Here is a 12,616-nt window from a genome sequence, read left to right on the forward strand (position 1 = left end):
CCATTTGTCAAAATTAAATTAATATCATTTAATAATTAAAATTTTCCAAAATTTTATCAAATTTTTACTTCTATTTATTTCTATAGAAAATTTTGTTAAAATTTTATTTCTATAGAAAATTTTGTCAAAATTTTATTTCTATAGAAAATTTTGTTAAAATTTTAGTTCTATAGAAAATTTTGTTAAAATTTTATTTCTATAGAACATTTTGTCAAAATTTTATTTCTATAGAAAATTTTGACAAAATTTTATTTCTGTAGAAAATGTTGTCAAAATTTTATTTCTATAGAAAATTTTGTTAAAATTTTGTTTCTATAGAAAATTTTGTCAAAATTTTATTTTTTAGAATAATTTGCCAAAATTTTATTTCTATAGAAAATGTTGCCAAAATTTTATTTCTATAGAAAATTTTGACAAAATTTTATTTCTATAGAAAATGTTGTCAAAATCTTATTTCTATAGAAAATTTTGTTAAAATTTAATTCTATAGAAAATTTTGTCAAAATTTTATTTCTATAGAAAATTTTGTTAAAATTTAATTTCTTTAGAAAATTTTATTTCTATAGAAAACTTTGTAAAAATTGTATTTCTATAGAAAATTTTGTCTTAATTGTATTTCGATAGAAAAATATCGCAAAATTTTATTTCTATATAAAATTTTTACAAAATGTTCTTCCTGTACAAAATTTTGGAAAAATTTTGTATCTATACAAAATTTTTTTTAAAGTTAATTTCTGTACAAAATTTTGGCAAAATTTTATTTCTATAGAAAATTTTGTTATAATTTTATTTCTGTAGAAATTTTTGTCCAGAATTTATTTATGCAGAAAATTTTGTCAAAATTTTATTTCTACAGAAAATGTTAATTAATTAATTCTATTCCCGTAATTCGCTTTATTAGAGAATTTTTTCAACACTTATTTATGAATTATAAAGTATACTTCTAGGCTCATATATTATTCTACAGATTTTAGAGCATACTTCTAGGGTGTTTTATTTAATTGATAATTAACAAAAATATAAAGCATATTTTTATGGTATTGGACAATTAATGTGAATCTCTATTTTCAAATCTCTGTTCAGAAAATAAGAACCTACTTTCAAGATATTTTTAAAATTTTTCAAAAAAAAGATTAGCCTCATATATTATATATAATATATAATTTATTTTTAATAACTGTTGTTATTTTGATAACATATCTCGGTTCCGAAAATAAAGGCCAACTTTCAGGATGTTTTTAAAATTTTCGAAAAAATATATGAGACTAGCCCCAATGCTCCGAAATTCGGAATCGCAAAATTTTCGTTTGGCCATAATTTCTTAACCCTGAAATTTTTAAACTTAAATCATAAATTATAGTTCTCAAAAAATTATTTTCTGATTCAATCACGTACTTAATTGATCCAAATAATTTTTTAATTGAAATGTCTTCAATCACAGAAATTATAGTACCAATTAAAAAATTAATTGAAGGTCAATTAAAAAATTATTTGATCCTATTAAAAAATTAATTGATCCAATTAAAAAATTAATTGATACTATTAATTTTTGTGATTGATTTTTGTTTCACTTAAAAATCTGTTGAAACAATTAAATTTTTAATTGAATATTTTTTAAAACTCAATTAAAATGTTAATTGGAAAAATGTTCGTGGAATTTTTTCTGTGTAGTAAATAAATTAATTTTATTCCCATTTTGCAAATACTGTAATATTCTTTATTAGAGCTTTTTCAACACTTATTTATGAATTATAAAATATACTTCTAGGCTCATATATTAATTTACAGATTTAAGAGCATACTTCTAGGGTGTTTTTTAAAATTGATAATTAACAAATACAAAGCATATATTTAGGCTATCGCACAGCCACCGTGGTGCAATGGTTAGCATGCCCGCCTTGCATACACAAGGTCGTGGGTTCGATTCCTGCTACGACCGAACACCAAAAAGTTTTTCAGCGGTGGATTATCCCACCTCAGTAATACTGGTGACATTTCTGAGGGTTTCAAAGCTTCTCTAAGTGGTTTCACTGGAATGTGGAACGCCGTTCGGACTCGGCTATAAAAAGGAGGTCCCTTGTCATTGAGCTTAACATGGAATCGGGCAGCACTCAGTGATAAGAGAGAAGTTCACCACTGTGGTATCACAATGGACTGAATAGTCTAAGTGAGCCTGATACATCGGGCTGCCACATAACCTAACCTAACCTAACCTAGGCTATCGTACAATTGATGTGAATCTCTATTGTCATATCTCTGTTCAGAAAATAAGAATCTACTTTCAAGATATTTTTAAAATTTTTGAAAAAAAAATATATTACCCTCATATATTTCATAAAATATAATTTATTTTTAATAACTGTTGTTATTTTGATAATAAAATGAGGATATAAATAAATTAATGCTATTCCCATTTTAGAAATTCTGTAATTTTCTTTGTTAGGGGATTTTTTACTTATGAAATATGAAGTATATTTATAGGCTCAGATATTAATGTACCGATTTTAGAGCATAGCTGCAGGATGTTTTATTTAATTATTAATTAATAACTATAAAGCATATATCTATGCTCTCTTAGAATTGATGTGAATCTCTGTATTTAAAGCCACCTTCGGAAAAATTAAAATCTTTTCTCAGGTTATTTTTACAATCTTTGAAAATCTATTCCAGTTTTGGAAATTCTGTAATTAAAGATTTTTCTTTTTATAAAGTATACTTTTAGGCTAACATAGTAAAACAGAGATTTTAAAGTATACCTATGGTTACATTGTTTTTCAATAGATATAAAGTCTATATTTAGGCTCTCTTACAACTTAAGTTAATCACTTTGGTTATATTTTCCTACAGAAACTTAAAGCCTACTTTCTTGCTGAATGGTTTTTAAACGGTTTCCACTATGTTTAGTACTCTTTCCAGTTTTCCTTCTCTGCAATGAAAAACAATTATGTATTTCCGTTTTGCTTTCCTCAATTTCGCCAACTATTATTCGCTATCTTCCTTTTGTTCTTGGGGGGATTTGTTGTTTCCCAAAATACGCTTCACTGATTACTATAATGGTATTTACTTAAAATAATTACAGCAATTTGTAATATTTTCTATGGTGATTTGTTCACTCCTCCTCCTCCTCTTCGTACAAAAAAAAAACATTACAATCAGCCTCAATTGCTGGTGCTGAATGGTAAATGCTTCAAAAAAGTCATTAAATTCAATAGCTTCTTAATAAATACATTGCAAATTTCACTTGGACAGTCAAATAACAGCAATAATAAAAAAATGATAATTTCGCAAAACTAGTTCTTCAAATATCATTCGTCAACATTGTTAAAATTTCTTGTCATTATTCTTCTTTGTCATCTATTTTCGATTGCGGTGGCTTTTGTAACTGGCATTTCAATCTCCATTAAGTCTCTGTCTCGATATTTACATAAATAAGAATCCCTTAAATGGCAGACTGTTTTTCGATTTTTTTTTTGCTTTGTCGAATACAAATTTTTTGATTTGACAACAAACAATTTGCTTAATGGGTTTTCGAAAGCCTAAAAATACCATTGACGAAAAGGGGAAGGATGTAGTTGCTAATGGTAGATGGTGTAGTTATGTAGGTTATTGTTCATGGTGTAATTTGTTGTTTTCTCTCTTTAAGGAAGAGAATGATTATTGTTATATGATTGCAAAACAATTTCGAAAGGAACATCGTTACAGCAAGAGAAAATTTTATAGAATATTCTTAAGAAAAAATAAAATCATCCTAACGATTTGTAAATTGCATTAAATTGAAGTTGGATAGGTTTAAGTGGCAGCACGCTTTATTTCAGCCTCACTTGGACTATTCCGTCCATTGGGATAAAGTTAAGTAAATTAAAACAAGTATATACGGCCGTAAGTTCGGCCAGGCCGAATCCATGGATAGCGTAGAAACTTCTACGAAAGACTGTCATCCACAATCGAATTACTTGGGTTGTGGTGATACTTACCGATGGCAAGGTATCTTAAAACTTCTTAACATCGTTTTCTAAATTGTGAGTTAGTTCATACGTGGTATATATTAGACAAAAAATGTGTATGGACGATATGGACTTTTGCACGGTACGTAGAGAGCCAGACTTGAAATATGGGGTCGCTTATATGGGGGCTATATACAATTATGAACTTGGTATGGACCAATTTTTGTGTGATTGGAGATCAATATATCTGAGGGCTATATTTAACTGACTCGGATGGAATTTGCTCCTCCAAGACTCCAAAGCCAAATCTCGGGATCGGTTTATATGGGGACTATATATGATAATGAACCGATATGGGCCACTTTTGGCATGCTTCTTAGAGACCATATACCAACACCATGTACCAAATTTCAGCCGGAGCGGATGAATTTTGCTTCTCAAAAAGGCACCGGAGGTCAAATCTGAGTATCGCTTTATATGGAGGCTATATATAATTATGGACCGATATGGACCAGTTCCTGCATGGTTGTTAGAGACCATATACTAACACCATGTACCAAATTTCAGCCGGATCGGATGAAATTTGCTTCTCAAAAAGGCACCGGAGGTCAAATCAGGGGATCAGATTATATGGGGGCTATATATAATTATGGACCGATGTGGATCACTTCCTGCATGGTTGTTAGAGACCATATACTAACACCATGTACCAAATTTCAGCCGGATCAGATGAATTTTGCTCTTCCACGAGGCTCCGCAAGCCAAATCCGGGGATCGGTTTATATGGGGGCTATGTATAATTATGGACCAATGTGGACCAAGTTTTGCGTGGTTACTAGATACCATATACTAACACTATGTACCAAATTTCAACCGTATCGGATGAACTTTGCTTCTCTTAGAGGCTCCGCAAGCCAAATCCGGGGATCGGTTTATATGGAGGCTATATATAATTATGGACCGATGTGGACCAATTTTTACGTGGATCGGATGAAATTTGCTTCTCTTATAAGCTCCGCAAGCCAAATCTGGGAATCGGTTTATATGGGGGCTATATATAATTATGGACCGATATGGACCAATTTGTGCATGGGGGTTTGAGGCCATATATTAACACCACGTACCAAGTTTCAACCGAATCAAATGAATTTTGCTCTTCCAAGGTGCTCCGCAAGCCAAATCCGGGGATCGGTTTATATGTGCGCTATATAAATTATGGACCGATGTGAACCAAAGTCTGCATGGTTGTTAGAGACCATATGCTAACACCATGTACCAAATTTCAGCCGGATCGGATGAAATTTGCTTCTCTCAGAGGCTCCGCAAGCTAAATCTGGGGATCGGTTTATATGGAGGCTATATATAATTATGGACCGATGTGGACCAATTTTTTCATGGTTGTTAGAGACTATATACTTACACCATGTACCAAATTTCAGCCGGATCGGATGAAATATGCTTCTCTTAGAGGCTCCGCAAGCTAAATCTGGGTATCGGTTTATATGGGGGCTATATATAATTGTGGACCGATATGGACCAATTTTTGCATGATTGTTAGAGACCATATACCAACACCATGTACCAAATTTCAGCAGGATCGGATGAAATTTCCTTCTCTTAGAGGCTCCGCAAGCCAAATCTGGGGATCGGTTTATATGGTGGCTATATATAATTGTGGACCGATATGGACAAATTTTTGCACGATTGTTAGAGACCATATACCAACACCATGTACCAAATTTCAGCAGGATCGGATGAAATTTCCTTCTCTTAGAGGCTCCGCAAGCCAAATCTGGGGATCGGTTTATATGGGGGCTATATATAATTATGAACCGATGTGGACCAATTGTTGCATGGCTATTAGAGACCATATACCAACACCATGTACCAAATTTCAGCAGGATCGGATGAAATTTGCTTCTTTTGGAGGCTCCGCAAGCCAAATCTGGGGGTCCGTTTATATGGGGGCTATACGTGAAAGTGGACCGATATGGCCTATTTGCAATACCATCCGACCTACATCAGTAACAAAAACTTGTGCCAAGTTTCAAGTCGATAGCTTCTTTCGTTCGGAAGTTAGCGTGATTTCAACAAACGGACGGACGGATGAACGGACATGCTTAGATCGACTCAGAATTTCACCACGACCCAGAATATATATACTTTATGGGGTCTTAGAGCAATATTTCGATGTGTTACAAACGGAATGACAAAGTTAATATACCCCCCATCCTACACTAATAGAAAAAGTTTCCTTATATTAATGAAATGTTTCGTTAAAAGTAAGCCAATGGAATGAATTCGTTAATAACAGGTTGGGTGATAAGTCCCCGGTCTAACAAAGAAAAACACATTTTTGTTGTCAAAACTCGTTTTTATTATTCAACATAGTTCCCTTCAAGAGCGATACAACGATTATAGCGATCTTCCAATTTTTTGATAGCATTTTGGTGGTACTCCTTCGGTTTTGCCTCAAAATAGGCCTCAGTTTCGGCGATCACCTCTTCATTGCAGCCAAATTTTGTCCCTGCGAGCATCCTTTTGAGGTCTGAGGACAAGAAAAATTGCTGCGGTCAGATCTGGAGAATACGGTGGGTGGGGAAGCTATTCGAAGCCCAATTCATGAATTTTTGCCATCGTTCTCAATGACTTGTGGCACGGTGCGTTGTCTTGGTGGAACAACACTTTTTTCTTCTTCATATGGGCCCGTTTTGCCGCGATTTCAACGCTCCAGTAACGCCATATAATAGTCACTGTTGATGGTTTTTCCCTTCTCAAGGTAATCGATAAAAATTATTCCATGCGCATCCCAAAAAACAGAGGCAATTACTTCGCCAGCGGACTTTTGAGTCTTTCCACGCTTCGGAGACGGTTCAACGGTCGCTGTCCACTCAGCCGACTGTCGATTGGGCTCAGGAGTGTAGTGATGGAGCCATGTTTCATCCATTGTCACATATCAACGGAAAAACTCGGGTGTATTACGAGTTAACAGCTGCAAACACCGCTTAGAATCATCAACACGTTGATGTTTTGGTCAAACACGGAACCCATTTCCTTTGATATCTTTAAGGCCTCTGCTATTCGTAGGTAACCACCTCTTTCGGGCATCCACTGCGTTCACCGTCCTCCGTGCTCATTTCACCACGCTTGAATTTTGCATACCAATCAATTATTGTTGATTTCCCTGGGGCAGAGTCAGAGTCCGGAAACTCATTATCAAGCCAAGTTTTTGCTTCCACCGTATTTTTCCCCTTCAGAAAACAGTATTTTATCAAAACACGAAATTTCTTTTTTTCCATTTTTTTCACAATAACAAAAGTTGCTTCACAAAAGACGCTCTATCTCACAAACTAATTGACTTACAGACGTCAAAATTTCACACGAATCATTTGAAGGTTGGTACTATATAAAAATAATATGCATTTAATACTAGCGACGCCATTTATGTGTCAGACCGGGGACTTTTCAGCCAACCTGTTACAACGAATTTTTTCGTTAATATAACGAATTTTCTGCAAATCAAAGTAACGTTTCGTACTATTAACGAATATTTTCATTGTATGTATGAAAATGTTTCGTTATATCAATGAAAATGTTTCATTGGCTGATTTTTAATGAGATTTTCTTTGTGTGTATGGTGGAGGGTATACGCCCAATAAGAAAATGAAATCGCGAAAATCGTTTAATACACCCTAAAAGTATGCTTTGATTTTTTTGTGGGAAAAATCACTTATGTTGTAATTAAATTAATAAAAATTGTATAAAAATAAAAAACTACTTAATTTTTTTGTAATATTTCCATGCAAACCCAATATTTTCTTGTGTCTATGATTCGGATACGATAAATTTACCTATTGTAATGGCAAGGCCTTTTTATTACCTCATTACTACAAATTGTTAGAGTAATGGAACAATACAAATACGAGCAAATTTCTCGTGTTTCGAGTATTGAGATCGAATTTCAAAACCCCAATATATCCAAATTCACCCATTCCGTATATAGTCGTTGACACTAACTTTAGTAGAGATTTTTTTGTTGTATATATCGAAATGGATGTTTTTTTGTGATATAAAAATACGAAATAAAATTAATTAAAATAACTTTAATGAACTCTATTAAATTAAATTGTAAATTAAATTATATCAAATGAAATATGCTTAATAAAATTAATCATTATTTTTCTTTATTTTCAGGTAATTAATCTAGACTTCTTATATATGTTGTTGTAGGTAAGATTTGCTAAAATATTTCGGTAGCTGGATACACAGAGTAAAATATCATCCAGAAGAATATTTGCATTAATTGTTTAAGATAACTAATTAAGTACTTGCAACTGAACAAAACTGAGGAAAATTCAATTATATGTCATTTTCTAATTTACGTAGATTAGCTGTCGTTGATTTGTGAAAAATGTTCAATAGGCAGTAGTAGGAAGCGTGTCGATGTTACGTTCTTTTATCAGAAGTGGGATATCAGAAAAAAATTCTTAGCTGACAAAAAAATAGTATAGACATTTTTTACAAAAGGAAAAATTGCAAAAAGGAATATATTTGCCCGCAACGTGGCTAACAACAACGAATTAGAGTTGGGAAAATATAACGAAATCTAGAAGCAGTAGCGTATCTCCGACGTAGAGTCGGTAGTCTGTGCGGCTCAATCGGTGGTTATGCGGTGTGGCATTGAGGAATGCGAAAGAATAGTCCCTATGTTTAGCCCACCTCGTCCGGATTCAGTTTCGACTCGTGAATGGATTGTAGATGTGGAGCGTGTTAAGCAGCATCACCATTGTTTGCCGGTATAAACGAGAGGGAACTGCCATCAGTGTTGCCAGCTAGGTTTTTCGGTTTACCCTACAAGGACAAAAAAAGTTCCCTACTTTACCGCACACTCCCAAAATAAAATTCGCTACAATTTTCCCACAATATTTCTCGTTCCACAAAAAATAAAATTTTGCAAAATTTTCTTAGAAAAAAGAAATTTTGACAAAATTTTCTATAGAAATAAAGTTTTGACAGAATTTTCTATCGAAATAAAATTTTGATAAAATTTTCTTAGAAAAAAGAAATTTTGACAAAATTTTCTATAGAAATAAAGTTTTGACAGAATTTTCTATCGAAATAAAATTTTGATAAAATTTTCTTAGAAAAAAGAAATTTTGACAAAATTTTCTATAGAAATAAAGTTTTGACAGAATTTTCTATCGAAATAAAATTTTGATAAAATTTTCTATAGAAAAGAAAAATTTTGAAAAAATTTTCTACAGAATATTTGGAAAAATATAATAGAATATTTGACAAAATTTTCTATAGAAATAAAATTTTGACACAATTTTCTATAGAAATAAAATTTTGACAAAATTTTCTATCGAAATAAAATTTTGATAAAATTTTCTATCGAAATAAATTTTGGATAAAATTTTCTATAGAAAAGAAAAATTTTGAAAAAAATTTCTACAGAAACAATATTTGGGAAAATTTTCTATAGAAATAAAATTTTGACAAAATATTCTATAGAAATAAACTTTTGAGAAAATTTTCCATAGAAATAAAATTTTGACAAAATTTTCTATCGAAATAAAATTTTGATAAAATTTTCTATAGAAAAGAAAAATTTTGATAAAATTTTCTATATAAAAGAAAAATTTTGAAAAAATTTTCTACTGAAACAATATTTGGGAAAATTTTCTATAGAAATAAAATTTTCTATAGAAATAAAATTTTCACAAAATTTTCTATAGAAATAAAATTTTGACAAAATTTTCTATAGAAAAGAAACATTTTGAAAAAATTTCCTATAGAAATACCATTTTGACAAAATTTTCTATCGAAATAAAATTTTGACAAAATTTTCCATAGAAATAAAATTTTGAGAAAATTTTCTATCGAAATAAAATTTGGATAAAATTTTCTATAGAAAAGAAAAATTTTGAAAAAATTTTCTATAGAAAATTTTGACAAAATTTTCTATCGAAATAAAATTTTAATAAAATTTTCTATAGAAAAGAAAAATGTTGACAAAATTTTCTATAGAAAAGAAAAATTTTGACAAAATTTTCTACAGAAATAAAATTTTGAAAAAATTTTCTATAGAAATATAATTTTTGACGAAATTTTCTATAGAAATAAATTTTTGACAAAATTTTGTATAGAAATTATATTTTGACAAAATTTCGTATAGATATAAAATTTTGACCACATTTTCTATAGAAATAAAATTTTGGCACAATATTCTACAGAAATAAAATTTTGAGAAAATTTTCTACAGAAACAATATTTGGGAAAATTTTCTGTAGAAATAAAATTTTGACAAAATTTTCTATAGAAATAAAATCTTGACAAAATTTTCTATAGAAATAAAATTTTGACAAAATTTTCTATAGAAATAAAATTTTGACAAAATTTTCTATAGAAAAGAAAAATTTTGAAAAAATTTTCTATAGAAATAAAATTTTGAAAAAATTTCTACAGAAACAATATTTGGAAAAATTTTCTATAGAAACAATATTTGGAAAAATTTTCTATAGAAATAAAATTTTCACAAAATTTTCTATAGAAATAAAATTTTGACAAAATTTTCTATCGAAATAAAATTTTGACAAAATTTTCTATAGAAATAAAATTTTGAGAAAATTTTCCATAGAAATACAATTTTGACAAAATTTTCTATAGAAATATAATTTTGACAAAATTTTCTATCGAAATAAAATTTTGACAAAATTTTCCATAGAAATAAAATTTTGACAAAATTTTCTATCGAAATAAAATTTGGATAAAATTTTCTATAGAAAAGAAAAATTTTGAAAAAAATTTCTATAGAAATAAAATTTTGACAAAATTTTCTATAGAAATATAATTTTTGACAAAATTTTCTATAGAAACAAAATTTTTGACAAAATTTTGTATAGAAATTATATTTTGACAAAATTTCTTAAAGACATAAAATGTTGACAAAATTTAGAAATAAAATGTTGGCACAATATTCTACAAAACTGAAATTTTGAGAAAATTTTCTACAGAAATAATATTTTGACAAAATTTTCACTTCAGCCTTGAAAATGGTTTTGACGAAGTCAAACGAAATATTGGAAATAAAAATAAGATAAAACATTAATCCTATTTATTTTAATCGACCTATAGCTGGAACTAAGAAAAGAATTGCTTAAAAATTTTCTATAGAAATACAATTTTGACAAAATTTTCTGTAGAAATATTTGTTTGTTAGTTATGTGGTAACATTTTCTTCAAATTTTGGTAGATTATTTTTGGCACGAGTGGTAACCGTCTAAATTTAAAAAAAAATTAAAAAAAAAAATTTTAATTAAAAAAATATTAAACATACACAATTCTCAAAGTAAGTTTCAGCATATATTTGAAGTTTTTTTTTTTTTTGTAATTAATTTTTTAATATTTGTGAATCATCAATCTTCAATTCTCTATTTAAATGATTTGATTACAGACATTCTAACTAAAAAATTTATTGAATCAACAAAATTTTGTGAATCACCAATCATCAATTCTCGTTTTTAAATAAATTTTTGAAAAATTCTAAATTTTGAAAGTTTTTTCCTTCCTTATATTTAATTTGATTTTGCAATGAAGCATAGGCCAAAGGGTAAAGTTTTGCTTCTGAATCAGAAAGTTTTCTAAAAATTAAAAAACTGCTATTAATAAAAATATACATATATATTTTCCAATTCCAATATTTACCCATTTTTAATAAAATCAAATATGAAGCTCGTGTACATTTTCACCATATCTAAATCATCCATAGAAATAAAATTTTGACAAAATTTTCTATCGAAATAAAATTTGGATAAAATTTTCTATAGAAAAGAAAAATTTTGAAAAAATTTTCTATAGAAAATTTTGACAAAATTTTTTATCGAAATAAAATTTTAATAAAATTTTCTATAGAAAAGAAAAATTTTGACAAAATTTTCTATAGAAAAGAAAAATTTTGACAAAATTTTCTACAGAAATAAAATTTTGACAAAATTTTCTATAGAAATATAATTTTTGACGAAATTTTCTATAGAAATAAATTTTTGACAAAATTTTGTATAGAAATAATATTTTGACAAAATTTCGTATAGATATAAAATTTTGACCACATTTTCTATAGAAATAAAATTTTGGCACAATATTCTACAGAAATAAAATTTTGAGAAAATTTTCTACAGATACAATATTTGGGAAAATTTTTTGTAGAAATAAAATTTTGACAAAATTTTCTATAGAAATAAAATTTTGACAAAATTTTCTATAGAAATAAAATTTTGACAAAATTTTCCATAGAAATAAATTTTTGACAAAATTTTCTATAGAAAAGAAAAATTTTGAAAAAATTTTCTATAGAAATAAAATTTTGAAAAAATTTTCTATAGAAAAGAAAAATTTTGAAAAAAATTTCTACAGAAGCAATATTTGGAAAAATTTTCTATAGAAATAAAATTTTCACAAAATTTTCTATAGAAATAAAATTTTGACAAAATTTTCTATCGAAATAAAATTTTGACAAAATTTTCTATCGAAATAAAATTTTAATAAAATTTTCTATAGAAAAGAAAAAATTTGACAAAATTTTCTACAGAAATAAAATTTTGACAAAATTTTCTATAGAAATAAAATTTTGACAAAATTTTCGATAGAAAAGAAAAATTTTCAAAAAATTT

General features: G+C 28.4%; 1 protein-coding gene and 1 long non-coding RNA gene across 2 annotated transcripts in view; one reads left to right on the forward strand and one right to left on the reverse strand.

The window, feature by feature from the left end:
* msi (RNA-binding protein musashi) overlaps positions 1 to 12,616 on the forward strand; it is a 612,288-nt gene that overhangs the window by 319,192 nt on the left and 280,480 nt on the right. The gene's annotated exons all lie outside the window — the stretch shown is intronic.
* LOC142238671 (uncharacterized) lies at positions 11,435 to 11,710 on the reverse strand. The gene is made up of 2 exons (XR_012722787.1): positions 11,652 to 11,710; positions 11,435 to 11,587 (listed from the first exon to the last, which is right to left on the reverse strand). It is a non-coding gene; the product is annotated as an uncharacterized LOC142238671 (long non-coding RNA).

This window comes from Haematobia irritans, chromosome 1 (genome assembly GCF_050003625.1).
Source record: "Haematobia irritans isolate KBUSLIRL chromosome 1, ASM5000362v1, whole genome shotgun sequence".
Lineage (NCBI taxonomy): Eukaryota > Metazoa > Arthropoda > Insecta > Diptera > Muscidae > Haematobia > Haematobia irritans.